The sequence below is a fragment of the Terrapene carolina genome, unplaced genomic scaffold, assembly GCF_002925995.2.
Source record: "Terrapene carolina triunguis isolate 2854851 unplaced genomic scaffold, T_m_triunguis-2.0 Scaffold93, whole genome shotgun sequence".
NCBI classification, from domain to species: domain Eukaryota; kingdom Metazoa; phylum Chordata; order Testudines; family Emydidae; genus Terrapene; species Terrapene triunguis.
In genome coordinates this window covers 1,543,232-1,561,550 of record NW_020664444.1, presented here as the reverse complement: position 1 = coordinate 1,561,550, position 18,319 = coordinate 1,543,232, and positions in this window count along the sequence as shown.

Below are 18,319 nucleotides of genomic sequence, written 5' to 3'. Positions count from 1 at the left end.
ATATGGAAATTGCTACACAGTCAAACATAAAATGACAATAATAGTTTATCTGAACTCTTTAAGGGCAGCAAAACCAACCAAACAAAACTTGGTATGTTTGACCTAAAGCCCGGAAACTTATTTTGCTAGTATATGTAATTATATATCTGTATTGCAGTGTTTTTGTAGCCATGTTGGCCCAGGAGATGAGAGAGATAAGGTGGGGGAGGCAACGTCTTTTATTGCACCAACTTCTGTCGGTGGAAGGGACAGGCTTTCGAGCTACACCTCAAGAAGAGCTCTGTGTAGCTCGAAAGCTTGTCTCTCTCACCGGCAGAAGTTGGTCCAATAAAAGATATTCCCTCCCCCACCTTGTCTCTCATTTATATATAATATAAAAAATCCAAAATGGGGTTTCTCTCTCCATTTTGGTTTATTTCTTGAAGAAGTGCCCTTCACTGTTTTCAAAGTCTTTGTTGTTTGTGGCATGCAATGCACCCCTGGTGATTTTGGCTACTATCTAATATCCTCTTGAACATCCTATGCTATGGATATTAGGTGTTTTAAATGCTCTTCGTTATGTAATGTCATAAGTCCCTGAGAAGCAGATTTGGCCCCGATCCAGCAAAGCAATTAAACATTTGCTTAGTGTTAAGCAAATGCCTAAGTGTTTGCAGGATCAGGGCCTTAGTGCTGGGTCTGGTTCTCAGAATGATGTGGCACATGTTACTGAAGGCTGGTAAATGAAATCTTCACAAGAAGTTTCCTTATAGATTTTTCTTGTAAAGTGCGGGGTCCAGGTGTAACTGATTTGGAAATGCTGACAGAGAGGGAGTTTGCGTTCTGTTTTGTATTTATCTGGTGTAGTTTCATTATTGCATAACAAAAGAATAGTGTATTTCCTTCGTCATGAGCCAGGCTGGTCTAGTTGTCCTAGAAGATGCTGTGCAAACACACATGAAGTCACAATCCCTCCTCTGAAAAACTTTACAACCTAAAAAGGGTGCTTGCTAGCCCAGTCTGCTGACCAAGTTATATTTTATATTCACTCTAATTAAATCAAACTCTGCAATTTCATCAGGAAAAGGTATTCTTCACTTCTCATTCATAAGAACATGTAAGAACATAAGTGATCTCTCTCCTGCCGTCCATCACCATCCTCTGACATACAGAGGCTAGGGACACCATTCCTTACCCATCCTGGCTAATAGCCATTAATGGACTTAACCGCCATGAATTTATCCAGTTCTCTCTTAAATGCTGTTATAGTCCTAGCCTTCACAACCTCCTCAGGCAAGGAGTTCCACAAGTTGACTGTGCGCTGTGTGAAGAAGAACTTCCTTTTATTTGTTTTAAACCTGCTGCCCATTAATTTCATTTGGTGGCCCCTAGTTCTTATATTATTATAGTTCTTATATTATTCCAAAATCTTGTATGTAGTATGGCTGTGTGCTGTTAAACAGCTGCTTCATTCCACCTCAGAAGAAGCTGCATTTCAGTGGTGGACGAAATGATTGCTGTGTATCGTTTCTATACCAGCTTAAGTTTATAAAATACCGCAAGATCCCTTGTCATGAAAGATGCTAGTTAAATATGATATTATCATTACACATAATAGTTCTTCTATTGTATTTTACACCCAAAGGACTCGCTGCTTTACAGCATTAATTTATTAAGCTTTGTGTTACCTCATTTGAGGTAGAGACGTATTGATTTCAATGGGAGCAAGATTTTGCCTATTATATCTGTTATACCGATGGATAATTTGAGGGAGAGAGAGATGAAGTGATGTGCTCTAGGTCACAATGAATTTGTGGCAGAAGCCCATGAATCCAGACTGTCTCTCCTGGTAAAACCTGTGTCTGCTGCATAAGCCATGGTGTTTCCTTGTTTTTATATATTAATTTATTTTGGTAAGTGACAAAAGTTCTCTTGATGCACAGGTGACATTCATGCTAACCTGCCTGTCAAGGGAAACGCTGCTGCTGCAGGGTAGCTCCTGGAAACCTTTCTCCAGGTCTCTGACAATTCTTCTCTGAAGGGTGGGGAGTCTCACACTGGAACTAACTGCACCATGGAGGGGGAAACTCGTTGCAGTTTTTCCTCCTCTCTTCCAAAGTAGCTCACAATAAACAAACATTTCACAGTCCATTTCTAAGATATTGCCTGGAGCTCAGGGCTGCCCCCAGTGGGACGTTGAGGCAAATAGCGTAACAAGGTTTTTAAAAGGGCTGGGAGTGGACAATATTATGGGCATTGATAACATTTACAAGGATAGAAGCTAGAAAACAGTGAGCCCAATCCCCTCCCCAGGCTGTACATTACGTGCCACAAATCAATACCAAAACTCCCAGTGCTTTCTCCCGGAGCAGGACTGGGCCCACCATTATACAAGTAACATGCGCTTCAGAGTGTAAACGCATCACCTGCCGGAGGAGCGAGTCCCTCCCAATGTGTACAGTTTGGCTAAGGAGCATTATGGTTTATTTGTTTTATTGGGTATTTTTCTTCCTCTGAATCAGCAGGCATAGGCCATTACCAGAGGGCCAAGAGACTATTGGTCTCATACATTACTGAGCCTACCAGTCCCTCACAGGGCGGTTTTTACTTGTATGATATTTTATCACTTTAATTGAGTTCTTAAGACAAATGGGTGGAAGGTGCCCAGAGAGTATTCTTGCTTAGGCAGTGAGCTCTGTGCCACAAGTGGGTGGGGCGGTGGTATTTAGCACTTTGCACATTGGGACCACTACCTGCCTAGGAATAAATACTGTAATAAGAAGAAAGTGAGGATCTCACCAGCACAATTAGATGGGTCACAAAAATGTTAATGGGGGAAACTAGCTATTGGCTTCAGGAGTCTATATGGATGTCAGGAGATAGTAAGTTTTGCACATTCTTTCACTTTTAGCTAGACATTTCCCTGGGCCATGCGGCCTGAGAGGTCCCCTAATGCTAGCAGCTGTCACCTGAGTGCTGGGTTGATGCTTTCTGCATTTTAAATCATTCAGGTTGTTAGAATTATAGAGGCTGTGCTTAGAGCTCAGTAGATACAAAAAGGATTTTCATTCCATGTAATAACACCTTATTACTATCTATAGTAGCAAAGTATGCTTAATTAGAGGTTTGGTTTTATAGCAGTCTGAGAAAGTTTCAGATTTCTTTCAGAAGAAAATGTTATGAATTCACAGTCCTTTTCAGAGCAATCAGCATGGTTCTCCGTTCTTCCTAGGAATTCAGAGGCTCCCAACATGTCCATAAGAACAGATTATGGAAGGGAACATTCATCACAAAATCCTCCAAGACTGCCTCCAAAACTGGACTAAATGTTCCAACAAATATAAAGGAGACAGCCACATGCTAAAATGAAGAAACTACTTCTCCAGCATTTTGATAGACAGCTCTAGCTATCGAAAGAGAGAAAACAAAGCTTGGGCTACTGATTTCCTTACTCTGGGGCCTAATTTCAAATTTGACTTTCCAGAGGCTCAAAACATTTAATAGCAGTAAATGGAATAAACCATCACTAACGTAAGCAGTTCACAAGAAACGGACACAGCAGAGTTGGTCATGGTTATTCCATTAAACAAGTTAAAAATATCAAAAGCACCAAGTGACTTAGAGCTGAAGTTCTATTTTAAGTCAAGTGTATCTATACAGAGATTACATTATCATACTATTCTATGAATAATTAAGTTGCACTGGAACTAAAAGGCAATTACAATCACTAAGAAAAAAATGCCCATGTTGCAATAATGTGAAAGCCACTGGGGATATCCAGAAGGGAATAAGGTCACAAGGCAGCAGCTGCATTTACCAGCTTAAACAAGATTTGGCCATTGAAAATCTCCAACTTAAAGGTTCATAGTTTGATCTTTAACTCGACAGTTATTGCCATATTAACATATGGATGTGAAAGATGGAAGTCCACCAAAGGTATAGGCAGAAGTCTAAATGCCTTCAAAAGCAATTGCCTTAGAAATATTCTAGTTATTAAACTGAATTACTTTACGACAAATACCACAGTTTGTTAGAGTTCAACAACCCCTGATCTATAATGTTATCCAAAAGAGAAGATTAAAATATTTGAGACGTATGAAGAATGAAGCAAGGGTGTCTTCCATGGCAAGTGCGCCACTGGGCAGCTGGAGAAACGCAAAAGGAGCCATCCCCTCCTTTGAGCAGTACTCAGAAAGGGAAAACTTATAGGACTTAACAACATAGAGGATATGCAAAGAGCAGCCCTGGATAGACCAGAATGATGGAGTCTTTTCCATGCCCTAAGCAATGTCTGAGGGCGTGGGAATTACTCAGATTCAGAGGATAAGAAAAGGATTCCCCTTTGGGTTTATCAGAGCAGTGAAATGGAAAGTGAAAATGCGACTCCCTTGTTAAAATGTGAGTTACACACTCCCAGGGATATCGGGGACAATGCAGCCAGCACACAGTGCCTAAGGATTCTACGTTATCTGATGATGGATATATTTTCCTTCCTTGCTGTTTTTCCACATGGAGGCAGAGGAGGAATGAAGGACAAAGTGCAACCTACCAGCCATGATATCCTTCGGCCAGGGAGTGGGCAGCTGGTTTCCATATCAGCCATAATGACCACCCCACTATTACTTTTGCTGGGTAACGTTCTCCCATAAGGAAGTGAGGAACATGTGTGCTTACACTCCTTGAAGGAGAGAGTGAGAAACTCCCTCACTAGGTTTGAATTTAGATGTCGCTGCTGTTACTGTTCCCACATACAAATCTGACTCTGAAGGGTTAATGGGAATTGGTCATGCAAGTCCCTCTAGGCCAATGGAAGAATTTTTGTGTTGACCTAGCTACTGCCTCTCAGAGAGCTGGATTTACTACACTGATGGAATAACCTCTTTTATAGCGGTAACATGTCTACACTAGTACAGTGATACAGCAGCGTGATCGGCTGCAAGACCTTGGGCAAATCACTTCTTTTCTCTAGACCTCTGTTTCCCTCTCATTCTTTCTCTATTTTGTCTATTTAGACTATAAGGTCTTTGGGGAAGGGACTTTTTCTTGTTACATATATGTACAGATCCTAATAGAATGGGGCCTTGTCTTGTTGGGGCCTCTAGGAGAGTTTGCATTATAAATAATAATAATGGCTGATTTTATTTATTTTAGTTTGAAAATATCTTTAAAATGACTCAGAACCATCTAGTTGTGCACACTGTAACCCTACGGTCTCACTATGGTGACCTTCATTTCCCTTCCTATTTGTCACATCCACTTGTTACATCTTGTTTCACATGATCTGTAAGCTCCTCAGGACAGTGTTCTGTGTTTGTACAGCACCTAGCTCAAAGGGGCCCTGATCCTGGGGCCCCTGGGCATTACTGTCAGACAAATAATAAATAATAAGAACAGTCATAATAGAGGGTCTGATCCTCATTTCCTTTACACTGCAAAGTCCGTGTAAAGGGACCTTAAAGTGGGAATAAAGTACATTTTACAGTCACATTTCTGTGAACTTTAAGGAGCAGAGTAAAGGGACATTAGTGTAAATGAGAATCTGGTGCAGAAAATATTGATAATTGGGGACTTTCCATGTTTTTACTATAGTGGGAAAAGTATTTTTGTTATCATGACAGCTGATCTCTCCACTCCTGCTTTGCATTCTCTACTTGTCGAGATGGTGGCTTCCTGTTATTTGTTACTTGTTTTAATTAGCTTGTTTAAGAAACATTTATTTTTTCCTGGTTGTTTCTCCTATGCAGTTCAGAGTGGTGCATAGCATTTCATTGATCTGATCCTTGAGTTTTCCTTTATACATGAGCCTGCAGAATGGGAATAACAGCATCCAGAACGTCAACTCCACAATGATTCTTAGGGCCCAGATAAACATGCACTGCACAGCTAAGAAGCAGAGGAAACTCACTAATTTATCCTCCCCTCTCTCTCTCACTGGATGTGGTTTGCAAGCCGGGCTCCCCCTGGGGGAGTGTGTGAGACAGGAGAGTATGAGCAAAAAGAACTGGCAGAGAATTCCAATCAAATACAGGTGGTGATCAGGGATCCTAGAAATCCATTTGCCACAGAAAAACGCACAAAAATGCTGAATTTGCATTTTTACAGAGAATCTTTAGTTTTTGTATTTTGTGAAAAAATAAACATATATTAACTACATTTTACGAAAAGTACCAGTGTCACTTATTCAACGTGCGCAACCTCCCCTTCTCGTCGTTGAGTTTTGAATGTGCTGGCTGCCCGAGCCCCAGCCACCAGAGCGACTGGTGGTTCGCTTAATACGGAGAGCTTGGATAAATGGGGTTCTACTGTACATAGCTAAACATATTCCAGTCAACTGCTTCCAGCGTGTAGAGGTTACTCAATGGCGTATAGGGGTTCGTGTTTTAATGAATCTCAAATTTCACTTCAGCCTCCAGGACTAACTCAGCAAGTCAGTAATGTTAATAGAAAAGTAATTTTTGCTTTATTTTTTGTGCATTTAACGCGCCGCCACCCCCCCAATTTTCTGAAAATATAGAATACAGACATAAGTATTGGGGAAATCTAAACAAATTGCAATTCTATTAATTGGATTTTATTATAATGATTGATGGCACTGGTAGGCTTTGAACTTGCTTAAACATTGTAAATATATCAATAAAACATTGTGTTCAACTGATACTTATATATATTGTGGATAGGGAAACTAAAGTTCAGTGTTTCATTTTAATTGTGGAAAACATGGATTTTTATGTTCTTTTCATTGGAGAATTTTGGGGTTTTATCACAGAAAACTAGGATCCCCGGTGATGATTTAAAAAGAGGAGGAGAACAGTGTAATGTTAGTCCAGACCCTACAATTAAGTATGTTCTCTTTTTGCTCTTTCAAATTACATCACAACCATGCTCACAGGCAGGAGGGACTCATGAGACTTCAGTTCCAACTCCTGGGGATCTCTGAGACCTGATCGTGTTGCAAGCTAAAGGGAAGAATCGTGTTAAGTACATTAAGTTATTTTGCAATACAGTTGTAGCCTTGCATTCCAAGGCTCATGCCAACCTGTGTGTCAGTCAAGGCTCTGCCCAGGCATTCAGGCTGGTTGGCGAGTGAGCTCAGGAATGGGAATTAGAAACTCCCAAGTTCCAATCCCAGCCCTGACATGGCCTCCTCCTGTGGCTCTGGGCAAGTCCCTTTACCTTGCTTCCTCAATGACCTCACCTGTATAATGGGAACAATGCTTTCTTACCTCACCTGGGTGTCATAGGGTTTGATTAATGTGTGTTGCGCCCTACCTATGCACTCCACATTATTACTACATACTATCTGCCTGTCCCAGCCGGTCTGTTTTCCTAGTTGTTCTAGGAGGGTCAGTTCAGGGTGTGGCTGCGGGGAGTGGCTCAGCACTGGGTTTCCTTTTGATGGGGTTTGAAGGCATTTTGTGGCTGTTGTCTACTTTGATATTTGTAAACTCAGGGCTGTGGATGAGTGGATTAGCTAAATGTAAAGAAATAAAAGAAAGGCACCAGCTTATTGCAGTGTAAAGAAGAGATCTCAGAATTCCATGTACAGAATTCTGGGGACAGATGAGGTCTCAGGATTCTGTCTACAGAACTGGTAGCAGCATACGAGAGAAAGAGGATATTATCCTGTGCTTCCATTTTTTAAAATCTTTCATGAACTGTGCACTAGATTTCCCTCCACTATAGACCCTGGGTCTGATTTCTCAAGGTGCTGAGCATCGGCAGCTCCCATTTATTTTAACTGGAATCGTGAATGCTGGGCACCTCTGAAAATCAGGTCCCACGTTACAGTGATCTCATTTGTGGCTTCTTCTTACTCACATGAGAGGAGCTTTCACAGCTGGTAAATAAGAAAGCAATGACTGTTGAAAGGGCAGGGTATAAGCTTTGGTAATAGGAAGGCTGCCATGGGGATTCTTAGCCTGGGAAAAGAGTGGCACAAGCTTGATATTAAAACAGGATATTTTCAGTGGGACAGGCTGTGATTGGCAGCCAGTTTTCACATAGGTTAAGAACTGTATTCGAATTGTAACCTGCTTCCTCAATGGTTGTTCAGGCTTTGGACTGTCATAGGTCCCTAACACAGCCTCTGCAAACTGAGTTCTCCTACGTAGGCAGGTGCTGCTCACACAAAGGTTGGACACAAAGCTACAATAGGAGGGGGATACATGAGAAAGAAATTTCTTCAAAGCTCAGCGACAATGAAAGATTCTCCGCCAGAAAGTGAGGAAGAAAAATTGAGCAAAACTCTGGGAGAAGTTAAACCAATGACAAAAACAGCTTCAAATACAATGTAGCAACCTACCACATGCACATGAAATGCTCATAAATACCAAATAGCTACATGGCTTACAAGCACTCACTCCTGGAATGGGTTACCTAGGGAGGTGGTGGAATCTCTATCCTTAGAGATTTTTAAGGTCAGGCTTGACAAAGCCCTGGCTGGGATGATTTCATTGGGATTGGTCCTGCAGGGGGTGGGACTAGATGAGGTCCTTCCAACCCTGATATCCTATGATTCTATGAATGCAAGGCAGGTACTGTTGCAGAAACAGGAGGGGGTGAATATGCAGACCAATAGGGAGAGCTTGGGGAGCACACTGGCCCACAGCAAAAAGGGGAAACTCTAAAGTTGTCTACAAAGGGAATGAAGGATATTTTCCATGAGGAGAATTGTCCACTGTGCTCTGTGATTGTGCCGTTTCCTCACGCACCATCTCAGCTGGACCTGAACTCCTTTGAATTTTTTTAAAACGTGTGATCAGTTTTGCCTGCCTTAATTTTCCAGTAAATAAGCAATGGTGACTACAAGGACCTGTTCATGCTGTGGGTGTGGTGTGGAGATGGCAGGGACTTCACACCTGCCAAGTCTGGCTCATCTGCAAGGAGAGCCCCTCATTTTGGATGAACCTTAAAGCCAGAGCTCAAATTATTGAGGAGTTTGGGGGGTGCTGACTACTTTCAGGGGCTACCTCACTTCTGTCTATGGCCTCCTTACTTCACCCTACTGTTTAAATTAAGGACAGTCACTTGACCCTCAGGTGCCTCCTACTTTTTACCCATCATTTGAGCTCTGGTTAGAGCCATGTCTAAAGTATCTCACTTTCCAGAGGAAGAGTTTTGCACTGTGTTATTCAAAATCTGTCAGAATTGCCTGAAATTCTCTCAGTCGAATCCTCACACAGTCCGATTGTTTTGGATGCTGTGTCTGAACTATGCAGGAAGGAGAAGGCATTTAAAGACACCCCTGAGAAGCAGTGGGCGTGAGAACTGCTGACTGAGATAATTCAATTTAAATATTGTTGTTGGGGGCTGAGAGTGAGAGAGATCAAAGGACATTATCCGGTTCTCTTCAGGTTCTTATATTGTGCCCATCACCAGGGTATCTGAGCACTTCACTCTTTTATGCTAGGAGCTGAGACTCAAAACCTCCAAGAAGAGGCAGGAATTCAAATTAATGAAGGACCTGTCTGCCCAGACTTTGTGGGCAGAGCTGTGGCACATGGCTTTAAAAGTGTGTTTTTTAGAACATCTCTCCATCCTTTTATTAAATATGACTTTTCTCACGAGGGATTGTTTCACAGCCAGGGACTCCTGGTTCATTAGCAATAAGAGAAGTATCAGGCAGGCAGAGTTGGAGGAAAGTGGTCGTTGCTACACCTGGGGCTCTGCACTTGGAGAGCTCGCAGCCTGGACTCATCTTGCAGTCCTGAGCCCACGGCGTCACACTGTTCTAGGTCCGTCCTGAAGCTTGACCCTCTTTCTCTAGTTCCACTCCTCATACTGCAGCCATATGGGAGGCAAAGGTCCTTTGGAGCTGGAGCTGAAGTTGATCCTCCTTTCAGACCATGAGCACATTGTGACCAGGTGCTGATAAGCCTCGAGCAAAGGAAGCGACTGGTGTCCCAAAGGGAGCTGGGTTTCTCTTATGTTACAGAACAAACCAAAGCAAAGATACAACCAGTCCAGCCTCCATAGCACACGAGGCTCCTGTTCTGGACATCTCAGGTTGTTCCTGCCCCAGATCAGTGGCCTACAGAAAGGATGAGAAATTCTCATCCCAGAGCTCCCTGCTTCCTAAGTGCTGGGCAGTCACAGGGCCCTGTTGTTTGGTTTGCCCTTTCATAAAGCCTCTCCCAACATACCCTGTTGGTAGCTGGCCCTTTAAGTCTGGGAGAGAGAAGCAGGTGCAGTCCTAAGGTGGCCATATTGTCTTCATTCACTCCAGACTCCAGCTTCTTCCTTTCTAGTTGGTAAGTACTCAGCTGCTTTTATGTGGTTTTCTTCTTTTCCTGCAAGGAAGTGATACGTCCACACACACGTACACTGTCCTTTCCCTGAAGCCTGATTAGCCGAACCCTCTTGGTGTTTGTACCTTCAATCTCAGGCTCTGAGCGAAATGTGGAGCCTTTCTCTGTTTGATTGTCCCGTCATTCCCCCCAATAAGTCTTGTTATCCTCTTCCTCTGTATGGCTTGGTGCAGGTCAATGTCAGAGAAAGGATATTGGACTAGCTGGAGCATTGCTCTGATTCACTCTGGCAATTCCCATGTTGCTAAGGGGTAATAAATAAAGAAATTAATGGAGATATCCTATCTCCTAGAACTGGAAGAGACCCCGAAAGGTCATCGAGTCCAGCCCCTGCCTTCACTAGCAGGACCAAGTACTGATTTTGCCCCAGATCCCTAAGTGGCCCCCTCAAGGATTGACCTCACCACCCTGCGTTTAGCAGGCCAATGCTCAAACCACTGAGCCTTTAAATAAGGCTAAGTTACTGCACTTGTCCTGCCTGTTGGAGACACTCATCTGACAGAAACAGTAAAGGAACCTGTTGAAGCATTTTCCTTTTTTGTAAACACTTGTATTGTTTTCAGAAAATCTGGAACCATCCTGATACAGTAGGAATTGCAGTGGGGTGGGATCTGCAGTTAGAAAGGCCCATGTGTGCAAGGTGCTGAGCAGAGTGACTGTGCTCATGTGCTGGGAGTTGGAGGTCTGGGGTCAAAGTGATTTTATCCCTGTAAGAAATCTATCTTGGGCTGGATCCTGGGATTTGTCTGCTTATGACCCTTCTAGTCTCTTGTATCAGTATGTTGGGTGGAGGAACTGTCTGAATTGTCTTCTAGGGAGGGGGCATTTTGCAGTCAGGCAGCAATTCAGTAGTTATGATGCTGCCCACAGCAGCTGGCTGATGTTCTCAACACAGTGTTTCCAATGTATTTCTTTCCCTTTTGTCACAGAATCTGGAGTGTGTGTGTGTGTGCGCGCGTGCGTCCAGTTTCTCTTTACCTCCCCCGGCTGTGTGTAGTGGCCCTTCCTCTCATAACTTGCTGTCATAAGGCAACTACTCGATAGCGGAGGTTGTGGGGGTGGCCTGGTCATTCTGGTTTTTAATATCATTCTGTTCCTTTTGTACTTTAAAGACTATAACCCCCCTACAGACTTCCATGTGATATCTGAGCCCAGTACACACTTACTGGGGAAGAGCACAGATCCACAGCAGAGCAGCAAGTGTTCAAAAATCAAAAAGGAGTCAGACACTTCAAAATCATGAGCTTTTACAGATAATTAATTTTGCATTCTTGTGTATTTGCCGTCTGGTTTTTGAGCCTTTGGAGTTCTTGTTCTCAAGCTTTTCTCCACAGGTCTGAGAGATGGAAACTTACTTTGGGGGGGAAAAGGAAGCTGAGATTCTCAGGAGCTGGGGCTTTAAGAAAAGCTCTGAATATTGCAAAGCTTGCAGTAAAACAGCAACACTGCCCAGGGCCTGATTTCAGCAGGTGTCTGAATGAGGGCTGCAATGGCTGTGTGAGTTACAGGGAAGCGAGCACAATACATTAGAGAATGGTTTTAATCCTGTGTTATTCACTAACCTGTGTTGGGGCTTCAGTTACTTTGAGTTTATAATCTGGTCTTGAATAGCCAGTTTGATCTATGTCCATTGTCAAACGCCCTAGATAGCCGTGGAGAAATCACCTTTCAAAGCACCAGACTATCATGTGACTGCAGCTGCCCTCTCCTGTAGTAAAAGCAACTCATTTATGACCCAATCAATCCAATAGATGATTGACAGCTGCACAAGGAATTCCAGTAACGGCACACTGCGCCTTGAAGCCTATGAGATCCATACAGGATTTATTACATTCTGGGAATAACAGGGTTTAAGATTTTATGGCAAACCCTGACAGAAAGGCATGGAATGAATGTCAACTAGCAATTCTACTTCATTTACCCCTGTAATGGAACGGTATTGCACTAGCAGTGGGGGCACACTGCTTTGGCTTCTTATGCAGGATTTAGAGACATCAATCGTAGTCATTCATGGGAGTCAAAATACCTCCTGGTCACTGCGATTTCAGTGTCAGCCAGGCCTTGAGTTGGGCACAGCTTTTTGCTAGTGTACCTGAGGGCAGGGCCGTGCTGTGCAGCGTGTGCACAGAGGAGCCATCATGCTTGAGATGGGTAAGAGCTGCAGGACCCTGACTCCTCCGGTATTTGGGAGTGGAGGTCGATATCAATGGGTCATATTTGGGGCTCAAGCTCAGCCTTGAGACCAGCGAGTCAATTGCTGGGATTTCCCCCCTTTATTCCCTCTGGGAGGCTCTAGGTATCTCTTGCAATCAGAAGTCTGAGAATCCTCTCTGGTCCAGAGCTAGGTCTTTTATACTAGACGTATACAATGACCGGGTCTAAATTGGCTGTTACCACTCAAGAGTCGGGGGTAGCCGTGTTAGTCTGTATCTACAAAAACAACAAGGAGTCTGGTGGCACCTTAAAGACTAACAGATTTATTTGGGCATAAGCTTTCGTGGGTAAAAACCTCACTTCTTCAGATGCATAGAGACTCAAGAGAGAGATCTTGGAGTGATTCTGGACAGTTCTCTGAAAACATCCACTCAATGTGCAGCGGCAGTCAAAAAAGCGACCAGAATGCTGGGAATCATTAAGAAAGGGATAGATAATAAGACAGAAAATATCATATTGCCACTATATAAATCCATGGTATGCCCACACCTTGAATACTGTGCAGATGTGGTCGCCCCATCTCAAAAAAATTCTACTGGAATTGGAAAAGGTTCAGAAAAGGGCAACAAAAATGATTAGGGGTCTGGAACGGCTGGTTTAAAACAAACCAAAGGAAGTATTTCTTCACACAACACACAGTCAACCTGTGGAACTCTTTGCCAGAGGATGTTGTGAAGGCCAAGACTATAACAGGGTTCAAAAAAGAGCTAGATACATTCATGGAGGACAGGTCCATCAATGGCTATTAGCCAGGATGAGCAGGAATGGTGTCCCTAGCCTCTGTTTGCCAGAAGCTGTGAATGGGCAACAGGAGATGGACCAGTTGATGATTCCCTGTTCTGTTCATTCCCTCTGGGGCACCTGGCATTGGCCACAGTTGGAGGACAGGATGCTGGGCTGGGTGGACCTTTGGTCTGACCCAGTCTGGCCATTCTTATGTTCTTATGTCTTGTAGTGTCTTGTCCAGTCCTATGGGTACAGCTCATTCATCTTGGTTTGCTTGTAGCAAAAGCCCTGCCTATTCTCATATGATAACATTCCAGCATTTAAAAAAAAGATACTGCTCTTCCCGGTGTCATCCAGGATCCATTCTGAGAAAACAACAGCGTTCTACACCACCTGCTACAGCCCTCAACGCAGGGCATTGGGGGCTAGGCTCAGGCAGCCTGCTGGAGATGGGTGGTGTGGCTTCCATGTGGTGTTCCGATGAGCGGAGCCATCCCTTCTGTACCAGATGTTGCGGGAGCTAGGAAGGATCATTTGAAACAGGAATTAGTGGTTTCAGTGGCTGTCTAGCTCTCCAATATTCCTGCATTGAGCACATCCCATTTCAAAGACTGTAGCGGAGCTGCAAGTATATCTCAGATATTTGGAGCAATTCCGTTGTCTGCAATTATTAGAGGAACAAAACAACAAAATAATAAAGGCAAAACTGTCCCGTCCTTGGCTTTGTGCCAGCTGCGGTGTCTCCCTCCTTCCACCAGGGCTGGGGCTCAGGCCCTGGGGTAGGACAGTCACCCACCTAGGGGACCCTTCATGACAGGGAGATGACACAGGGAAACAACTCCTGGCTCTAGAGTAAAGCTGGGCAAAATTGGTTGGCTGAAACTGTTTTTCCCTGAAAAGTGCAGATTTGGATTGACCGAAACATTTTGTGAATTTGTATCAAATTCACCACATTGGTTTGGTTTAAAAAAAAAAAATCTGAAAAAATCTCAACATTCAGTTTCCACATTTCAATCGAAATGTTTCAATTGTTCAATTTTTAATTTTACTTCAATTAAAAAAAGGTTCAATGCCCTCAGAAACCAAATGTTTCATTTTAGATCAAATGAAACGTTTTGTTAAACACCAAATTAATTTTTGTTTTTACTTTTTTGATTTGTGGAAAAATTCATCTAGCGATTGGAAACCTCAGTGATTTGCACGGCTCTGCACCTGCGGATCTGATGGTCGCTGTGGTCTCTGGCACCTGAGCTGACGTGGTTATTCAGTGAAATTCGGACGGCTTTCCCCACACAGCCATATGCTGCTGCTCAGACATCTACCTCAGCCAGACTCCAGCCGGCCAGAGAACAGCAGCTGAAATGTGAATGAACCGGTCGTGATAATTAATCATCCTTAACACTTACATAGCATTTTCCATTTCAAAGCACATTACAAGCATTCATTGATGCATCTGGGGCCAACTGAACTTTGGGATTTTTTGGCCAAATCTGCAGGCAGAGGAGAGGCCTGCTTTGTGTAATCCAATCCATCTGCATTTCTCAAGGCCCTGTCGCTCTGGTGTGTAGGCACCGGCTTAGTGGCTGACTGTTCTACAGATTCAAGTACCAGTTCTTATTGCTAGTGACAAGGAAAGAGGGTCATAAATATTTACAGTCTTATTAAACCAAATGGCCTTTGCTGCAGACCAAGTTTTTAAGAAAACACCTCGGAGTCCAACGCTTTGCACTGAGCTCTGACTGTAAAGGCCCTGTTGAACTGTGTCTGCAGTAGGGTGTTTTTACAACAAAGTGCCCACTGTGGTCCTGGTATATGCAATTTTAGGAGCCTAGTGTAGACTTTGTGTCAATTGCACCGGGATTAGCTAGCGTGGACAAAGCCCTTTAGATAGCGGCACCTTAGCTATGCGAATAATCAAAAGAATATCTGGTAGGTAGCAAAATATTCTGTTTGCATGGTCAGAGCGTGTGGCTTTGTCTTCACAATATGTCCCATTGGATATGAACGGAACATGAGGAACTATCTTGCCCGACTGGACAAATATTAGCTTGGTGTTTCTGATATTTAAGAGTGTCGGGAGTCTAACCTTTAACTATGCTGATGTTTAACTAGTGATAATTAAGGTTCAGGTTTAAAACCCCCTTGAGATGAAAGGGAAAAATTCAAATGATGTCCTCTTGCTCCATGGCTCCGTCTGCAGGCTCCCAGGACTCCTGTCTGGGCTCTGAACAGTCCTTACAGCCTGAATAGCTTTTCCCGAGGCAGGTTTCTTAAGATGCTCGGCCCCACTTACCTTAATGAGGCATTTAACTTCAAAACACGTTTGGGGACCATTGAAATGTGAGTGTTACCTTCTGGAGTGGCGGAGTTTTTAACCCCATCAGTGCTGGTGGAATGTGCTGGATGTGCTTCTTGGGAGCAGCTTTCAGTGGAAAGTCCATTCGAACCAATGGGATGTCAGGATGTCTCCACAAACTTATGTTCCTAGGTGTCCTTGGCATGGCTGTTCAGTGGGAAAGCCTAGCAAGCCATTGTGTTCACCCCTAATTTACCAGGGGGTTGGCTCTTCCACTTCCCTCCAGGTGGACAGCCTAAGCAGGGAGGAATTTCTGTATCACTTCCCAGTCTGCCTCCAGCTGGGAACATCTTCACTTAGCACTAGGGTGTGGCCATGGGCCAAACACGGTCCCCAGAGTGTGACGGCCTGGCCCCTGGCTTCAGTAGGGAGTATCCTGGCTTACAGTCTCCGAGTGCGCCGTGTGTCTGCCCAGGGATGGCACCTCATGCATTTGGACAGGCAGCTTAGTTGTTTGAGGAGCTAGTGAGTGGGAGGGCTCAGTTGGAGAGGGTGGGAAAGAGGCAGGATTCGTGGACAGCCTGGGCGACATGGGCCGAGTTTGACATTCAGGGAATGCTGTGTGGCTGCATAGCCCTGGGAGATGCTGGGCTGCAAGTGGCTCAGAATGATAGTGTGGTTAGTGAGACAAAGGGAATAGCTTTTATTAGACCAACTTCTGTTGTATCCGAGGAAGTGGGCTGTAGCCCACGAAAGCTTAGGCTCAGATAAATTTGTTAAGGTGCCACAAGTCCTCCTGTTCTGTTGGTGAGACACACAAGCTTTGGAGCCACAGCAAGCTCTTCTTCAGGGCTCTCAGAGTCACAGGATAGGAACACTCAGCATCACAGGAAAATGCCAGGTGGGACAGAGCGTTCAGCATAGGTAGTTAGCACATGCTGCAAGGGACCATTGAAGGTAGAGAGACCCGTTAACCCCTCTGCAGTTATAGGCCAAAAATGGGGATTAGTGGGTTACGGATCCTTGTAATAAGCCGTAAATCCTGTGTCTCTGGTCAGTCCATGAGTTTTAGTGTCTGGCTGGCAGAGTTATGAGTGTTCGCTCCTGGGCTCATCTTTTGAAAGTGTTGTGCAGGTTTCCTTGGAGGCTGAGGACTGAAAGGTCAGATACAGAGTGACAGATAGACGTGGTTAGTGGCAGCTGGATCTACACAGGACATGGATGATCTCCGGTTGGCTAATGGCTGGATAGCCAACACTAGGAATTGCATGTGGTGTTGTAGCCGTGTTGTCCCAGGATATTAGAGAGACAAGGGGGGTGACGTAATACCTGTTATTGGACCAACTTCTGTACGGGAGAGAGACCAGCTTTCAACACAGAGCCCTTCCTCAGGTCTGAGAAACTAACTCCGTGTCGCTGCTAACTACAGGCTTTGCACAGATTGTTTAGCATATGTAGTTAACACACTGTTTCAAGAGACCATTGATGGTGAAGTGGTCCATTAACACCCCTCCTGTGGTAGGGAGGAAATGGAGGGAGGAGCAGCTGAGAGAGGTTTGTTAGTGGGTAACAGATTGTAATAAGTCATAAGTCCAGTGTCTCTAGGAAGTCACAGCTCAGAAGCCAAATCAAAATAAACCCATGAGATTTACTTCCCCCCTGGAGCAGACATGGAGCCCCATACTCACTGCAGGCCCTTTCTCCTGGGAATGTGCATTATGGCAAGTGAGCAAGAAGATTTGCACTTCATCTGCAGAATATGATGATATAATAAACAGGAAAGTGTTTGTGGTTCTTGCCTGAAGCCCCGAAGCTCCGAGTTAAATCTCGTCCTTATGGCTAAAGGGTTCCTCTGCACTGTTAGTGTCTCCTCTGGGGCAACAAGAAATGGATTCTGACCATCACGGATTGTGTATTCTACTGAATGAAAAAACTCTAAATGTGGGTGACATACAGGCAGCACCTTTGCCCCTGCCCACTGAGCCTGGATAGAGCGGTGGGAGCTCTCCGGCTGCATCCCTCTGCTCTAGGGGCTGCTTGCCCACGCATAAAAGTGTAGCCACTTTACCTATGCAGGCCTAGACTGTCAAGCCTGTCCTGTGCAGGTGCAGTTAGATACTGTACGTGTTAAAGGGCTGTATCCCACAATACCTTGTTCCAGATCAGGAATTGTAATAATCCAACCCGCTCCAAGACACCTTCATGCTGCTGTAAATGCCCCTGCTCATGGGCTTGTCCTGGGTTGGAATGTCAGCAAACAGTCACCCCCCAAACTAACATGCTTATTTCGCTCAGACGTGTAAGTGCAGAGCAGCCTGCAGTGCGTGTCTCCCATGCTTAGAACCCTCTCCCCCTCCAGCACACTGAGCCTTCCTGCTCTCCACGGCCTTCCTGTGTCTTATGCTGGCAACTTCCTGGCCCCTCTGGCTGCTGCATGCCAGCACCCCAAAGCCCCAGTTCCTTAGTATTAAAAATCACAGCACACAAACCACCAGCAAGAAGCTACCAAACATGAACTGTCCTAATGCCACCCTCACCTTATGATCTAACGTAGGCCCTGACCCTTCAATCCAGCATGGAGCCCTGCGCCCCCCAAAAGCCCCGTTGGGCCTCCTTGCTAGTGGATCCAACTGCAGGATCAGGGTGTGAGCCTGTGAACTCTTCTGGACAGGGACTTTACTGTGTTCGGCAAAGCTGTGGGCCCTCTCTGTGGTGCTGTAGAAACACTGAGTAAAGGCGGGATGTACAGACCACGTCACACCTTCCTCTGAGGTGAACCCTCACAGCTGTGCTGCAG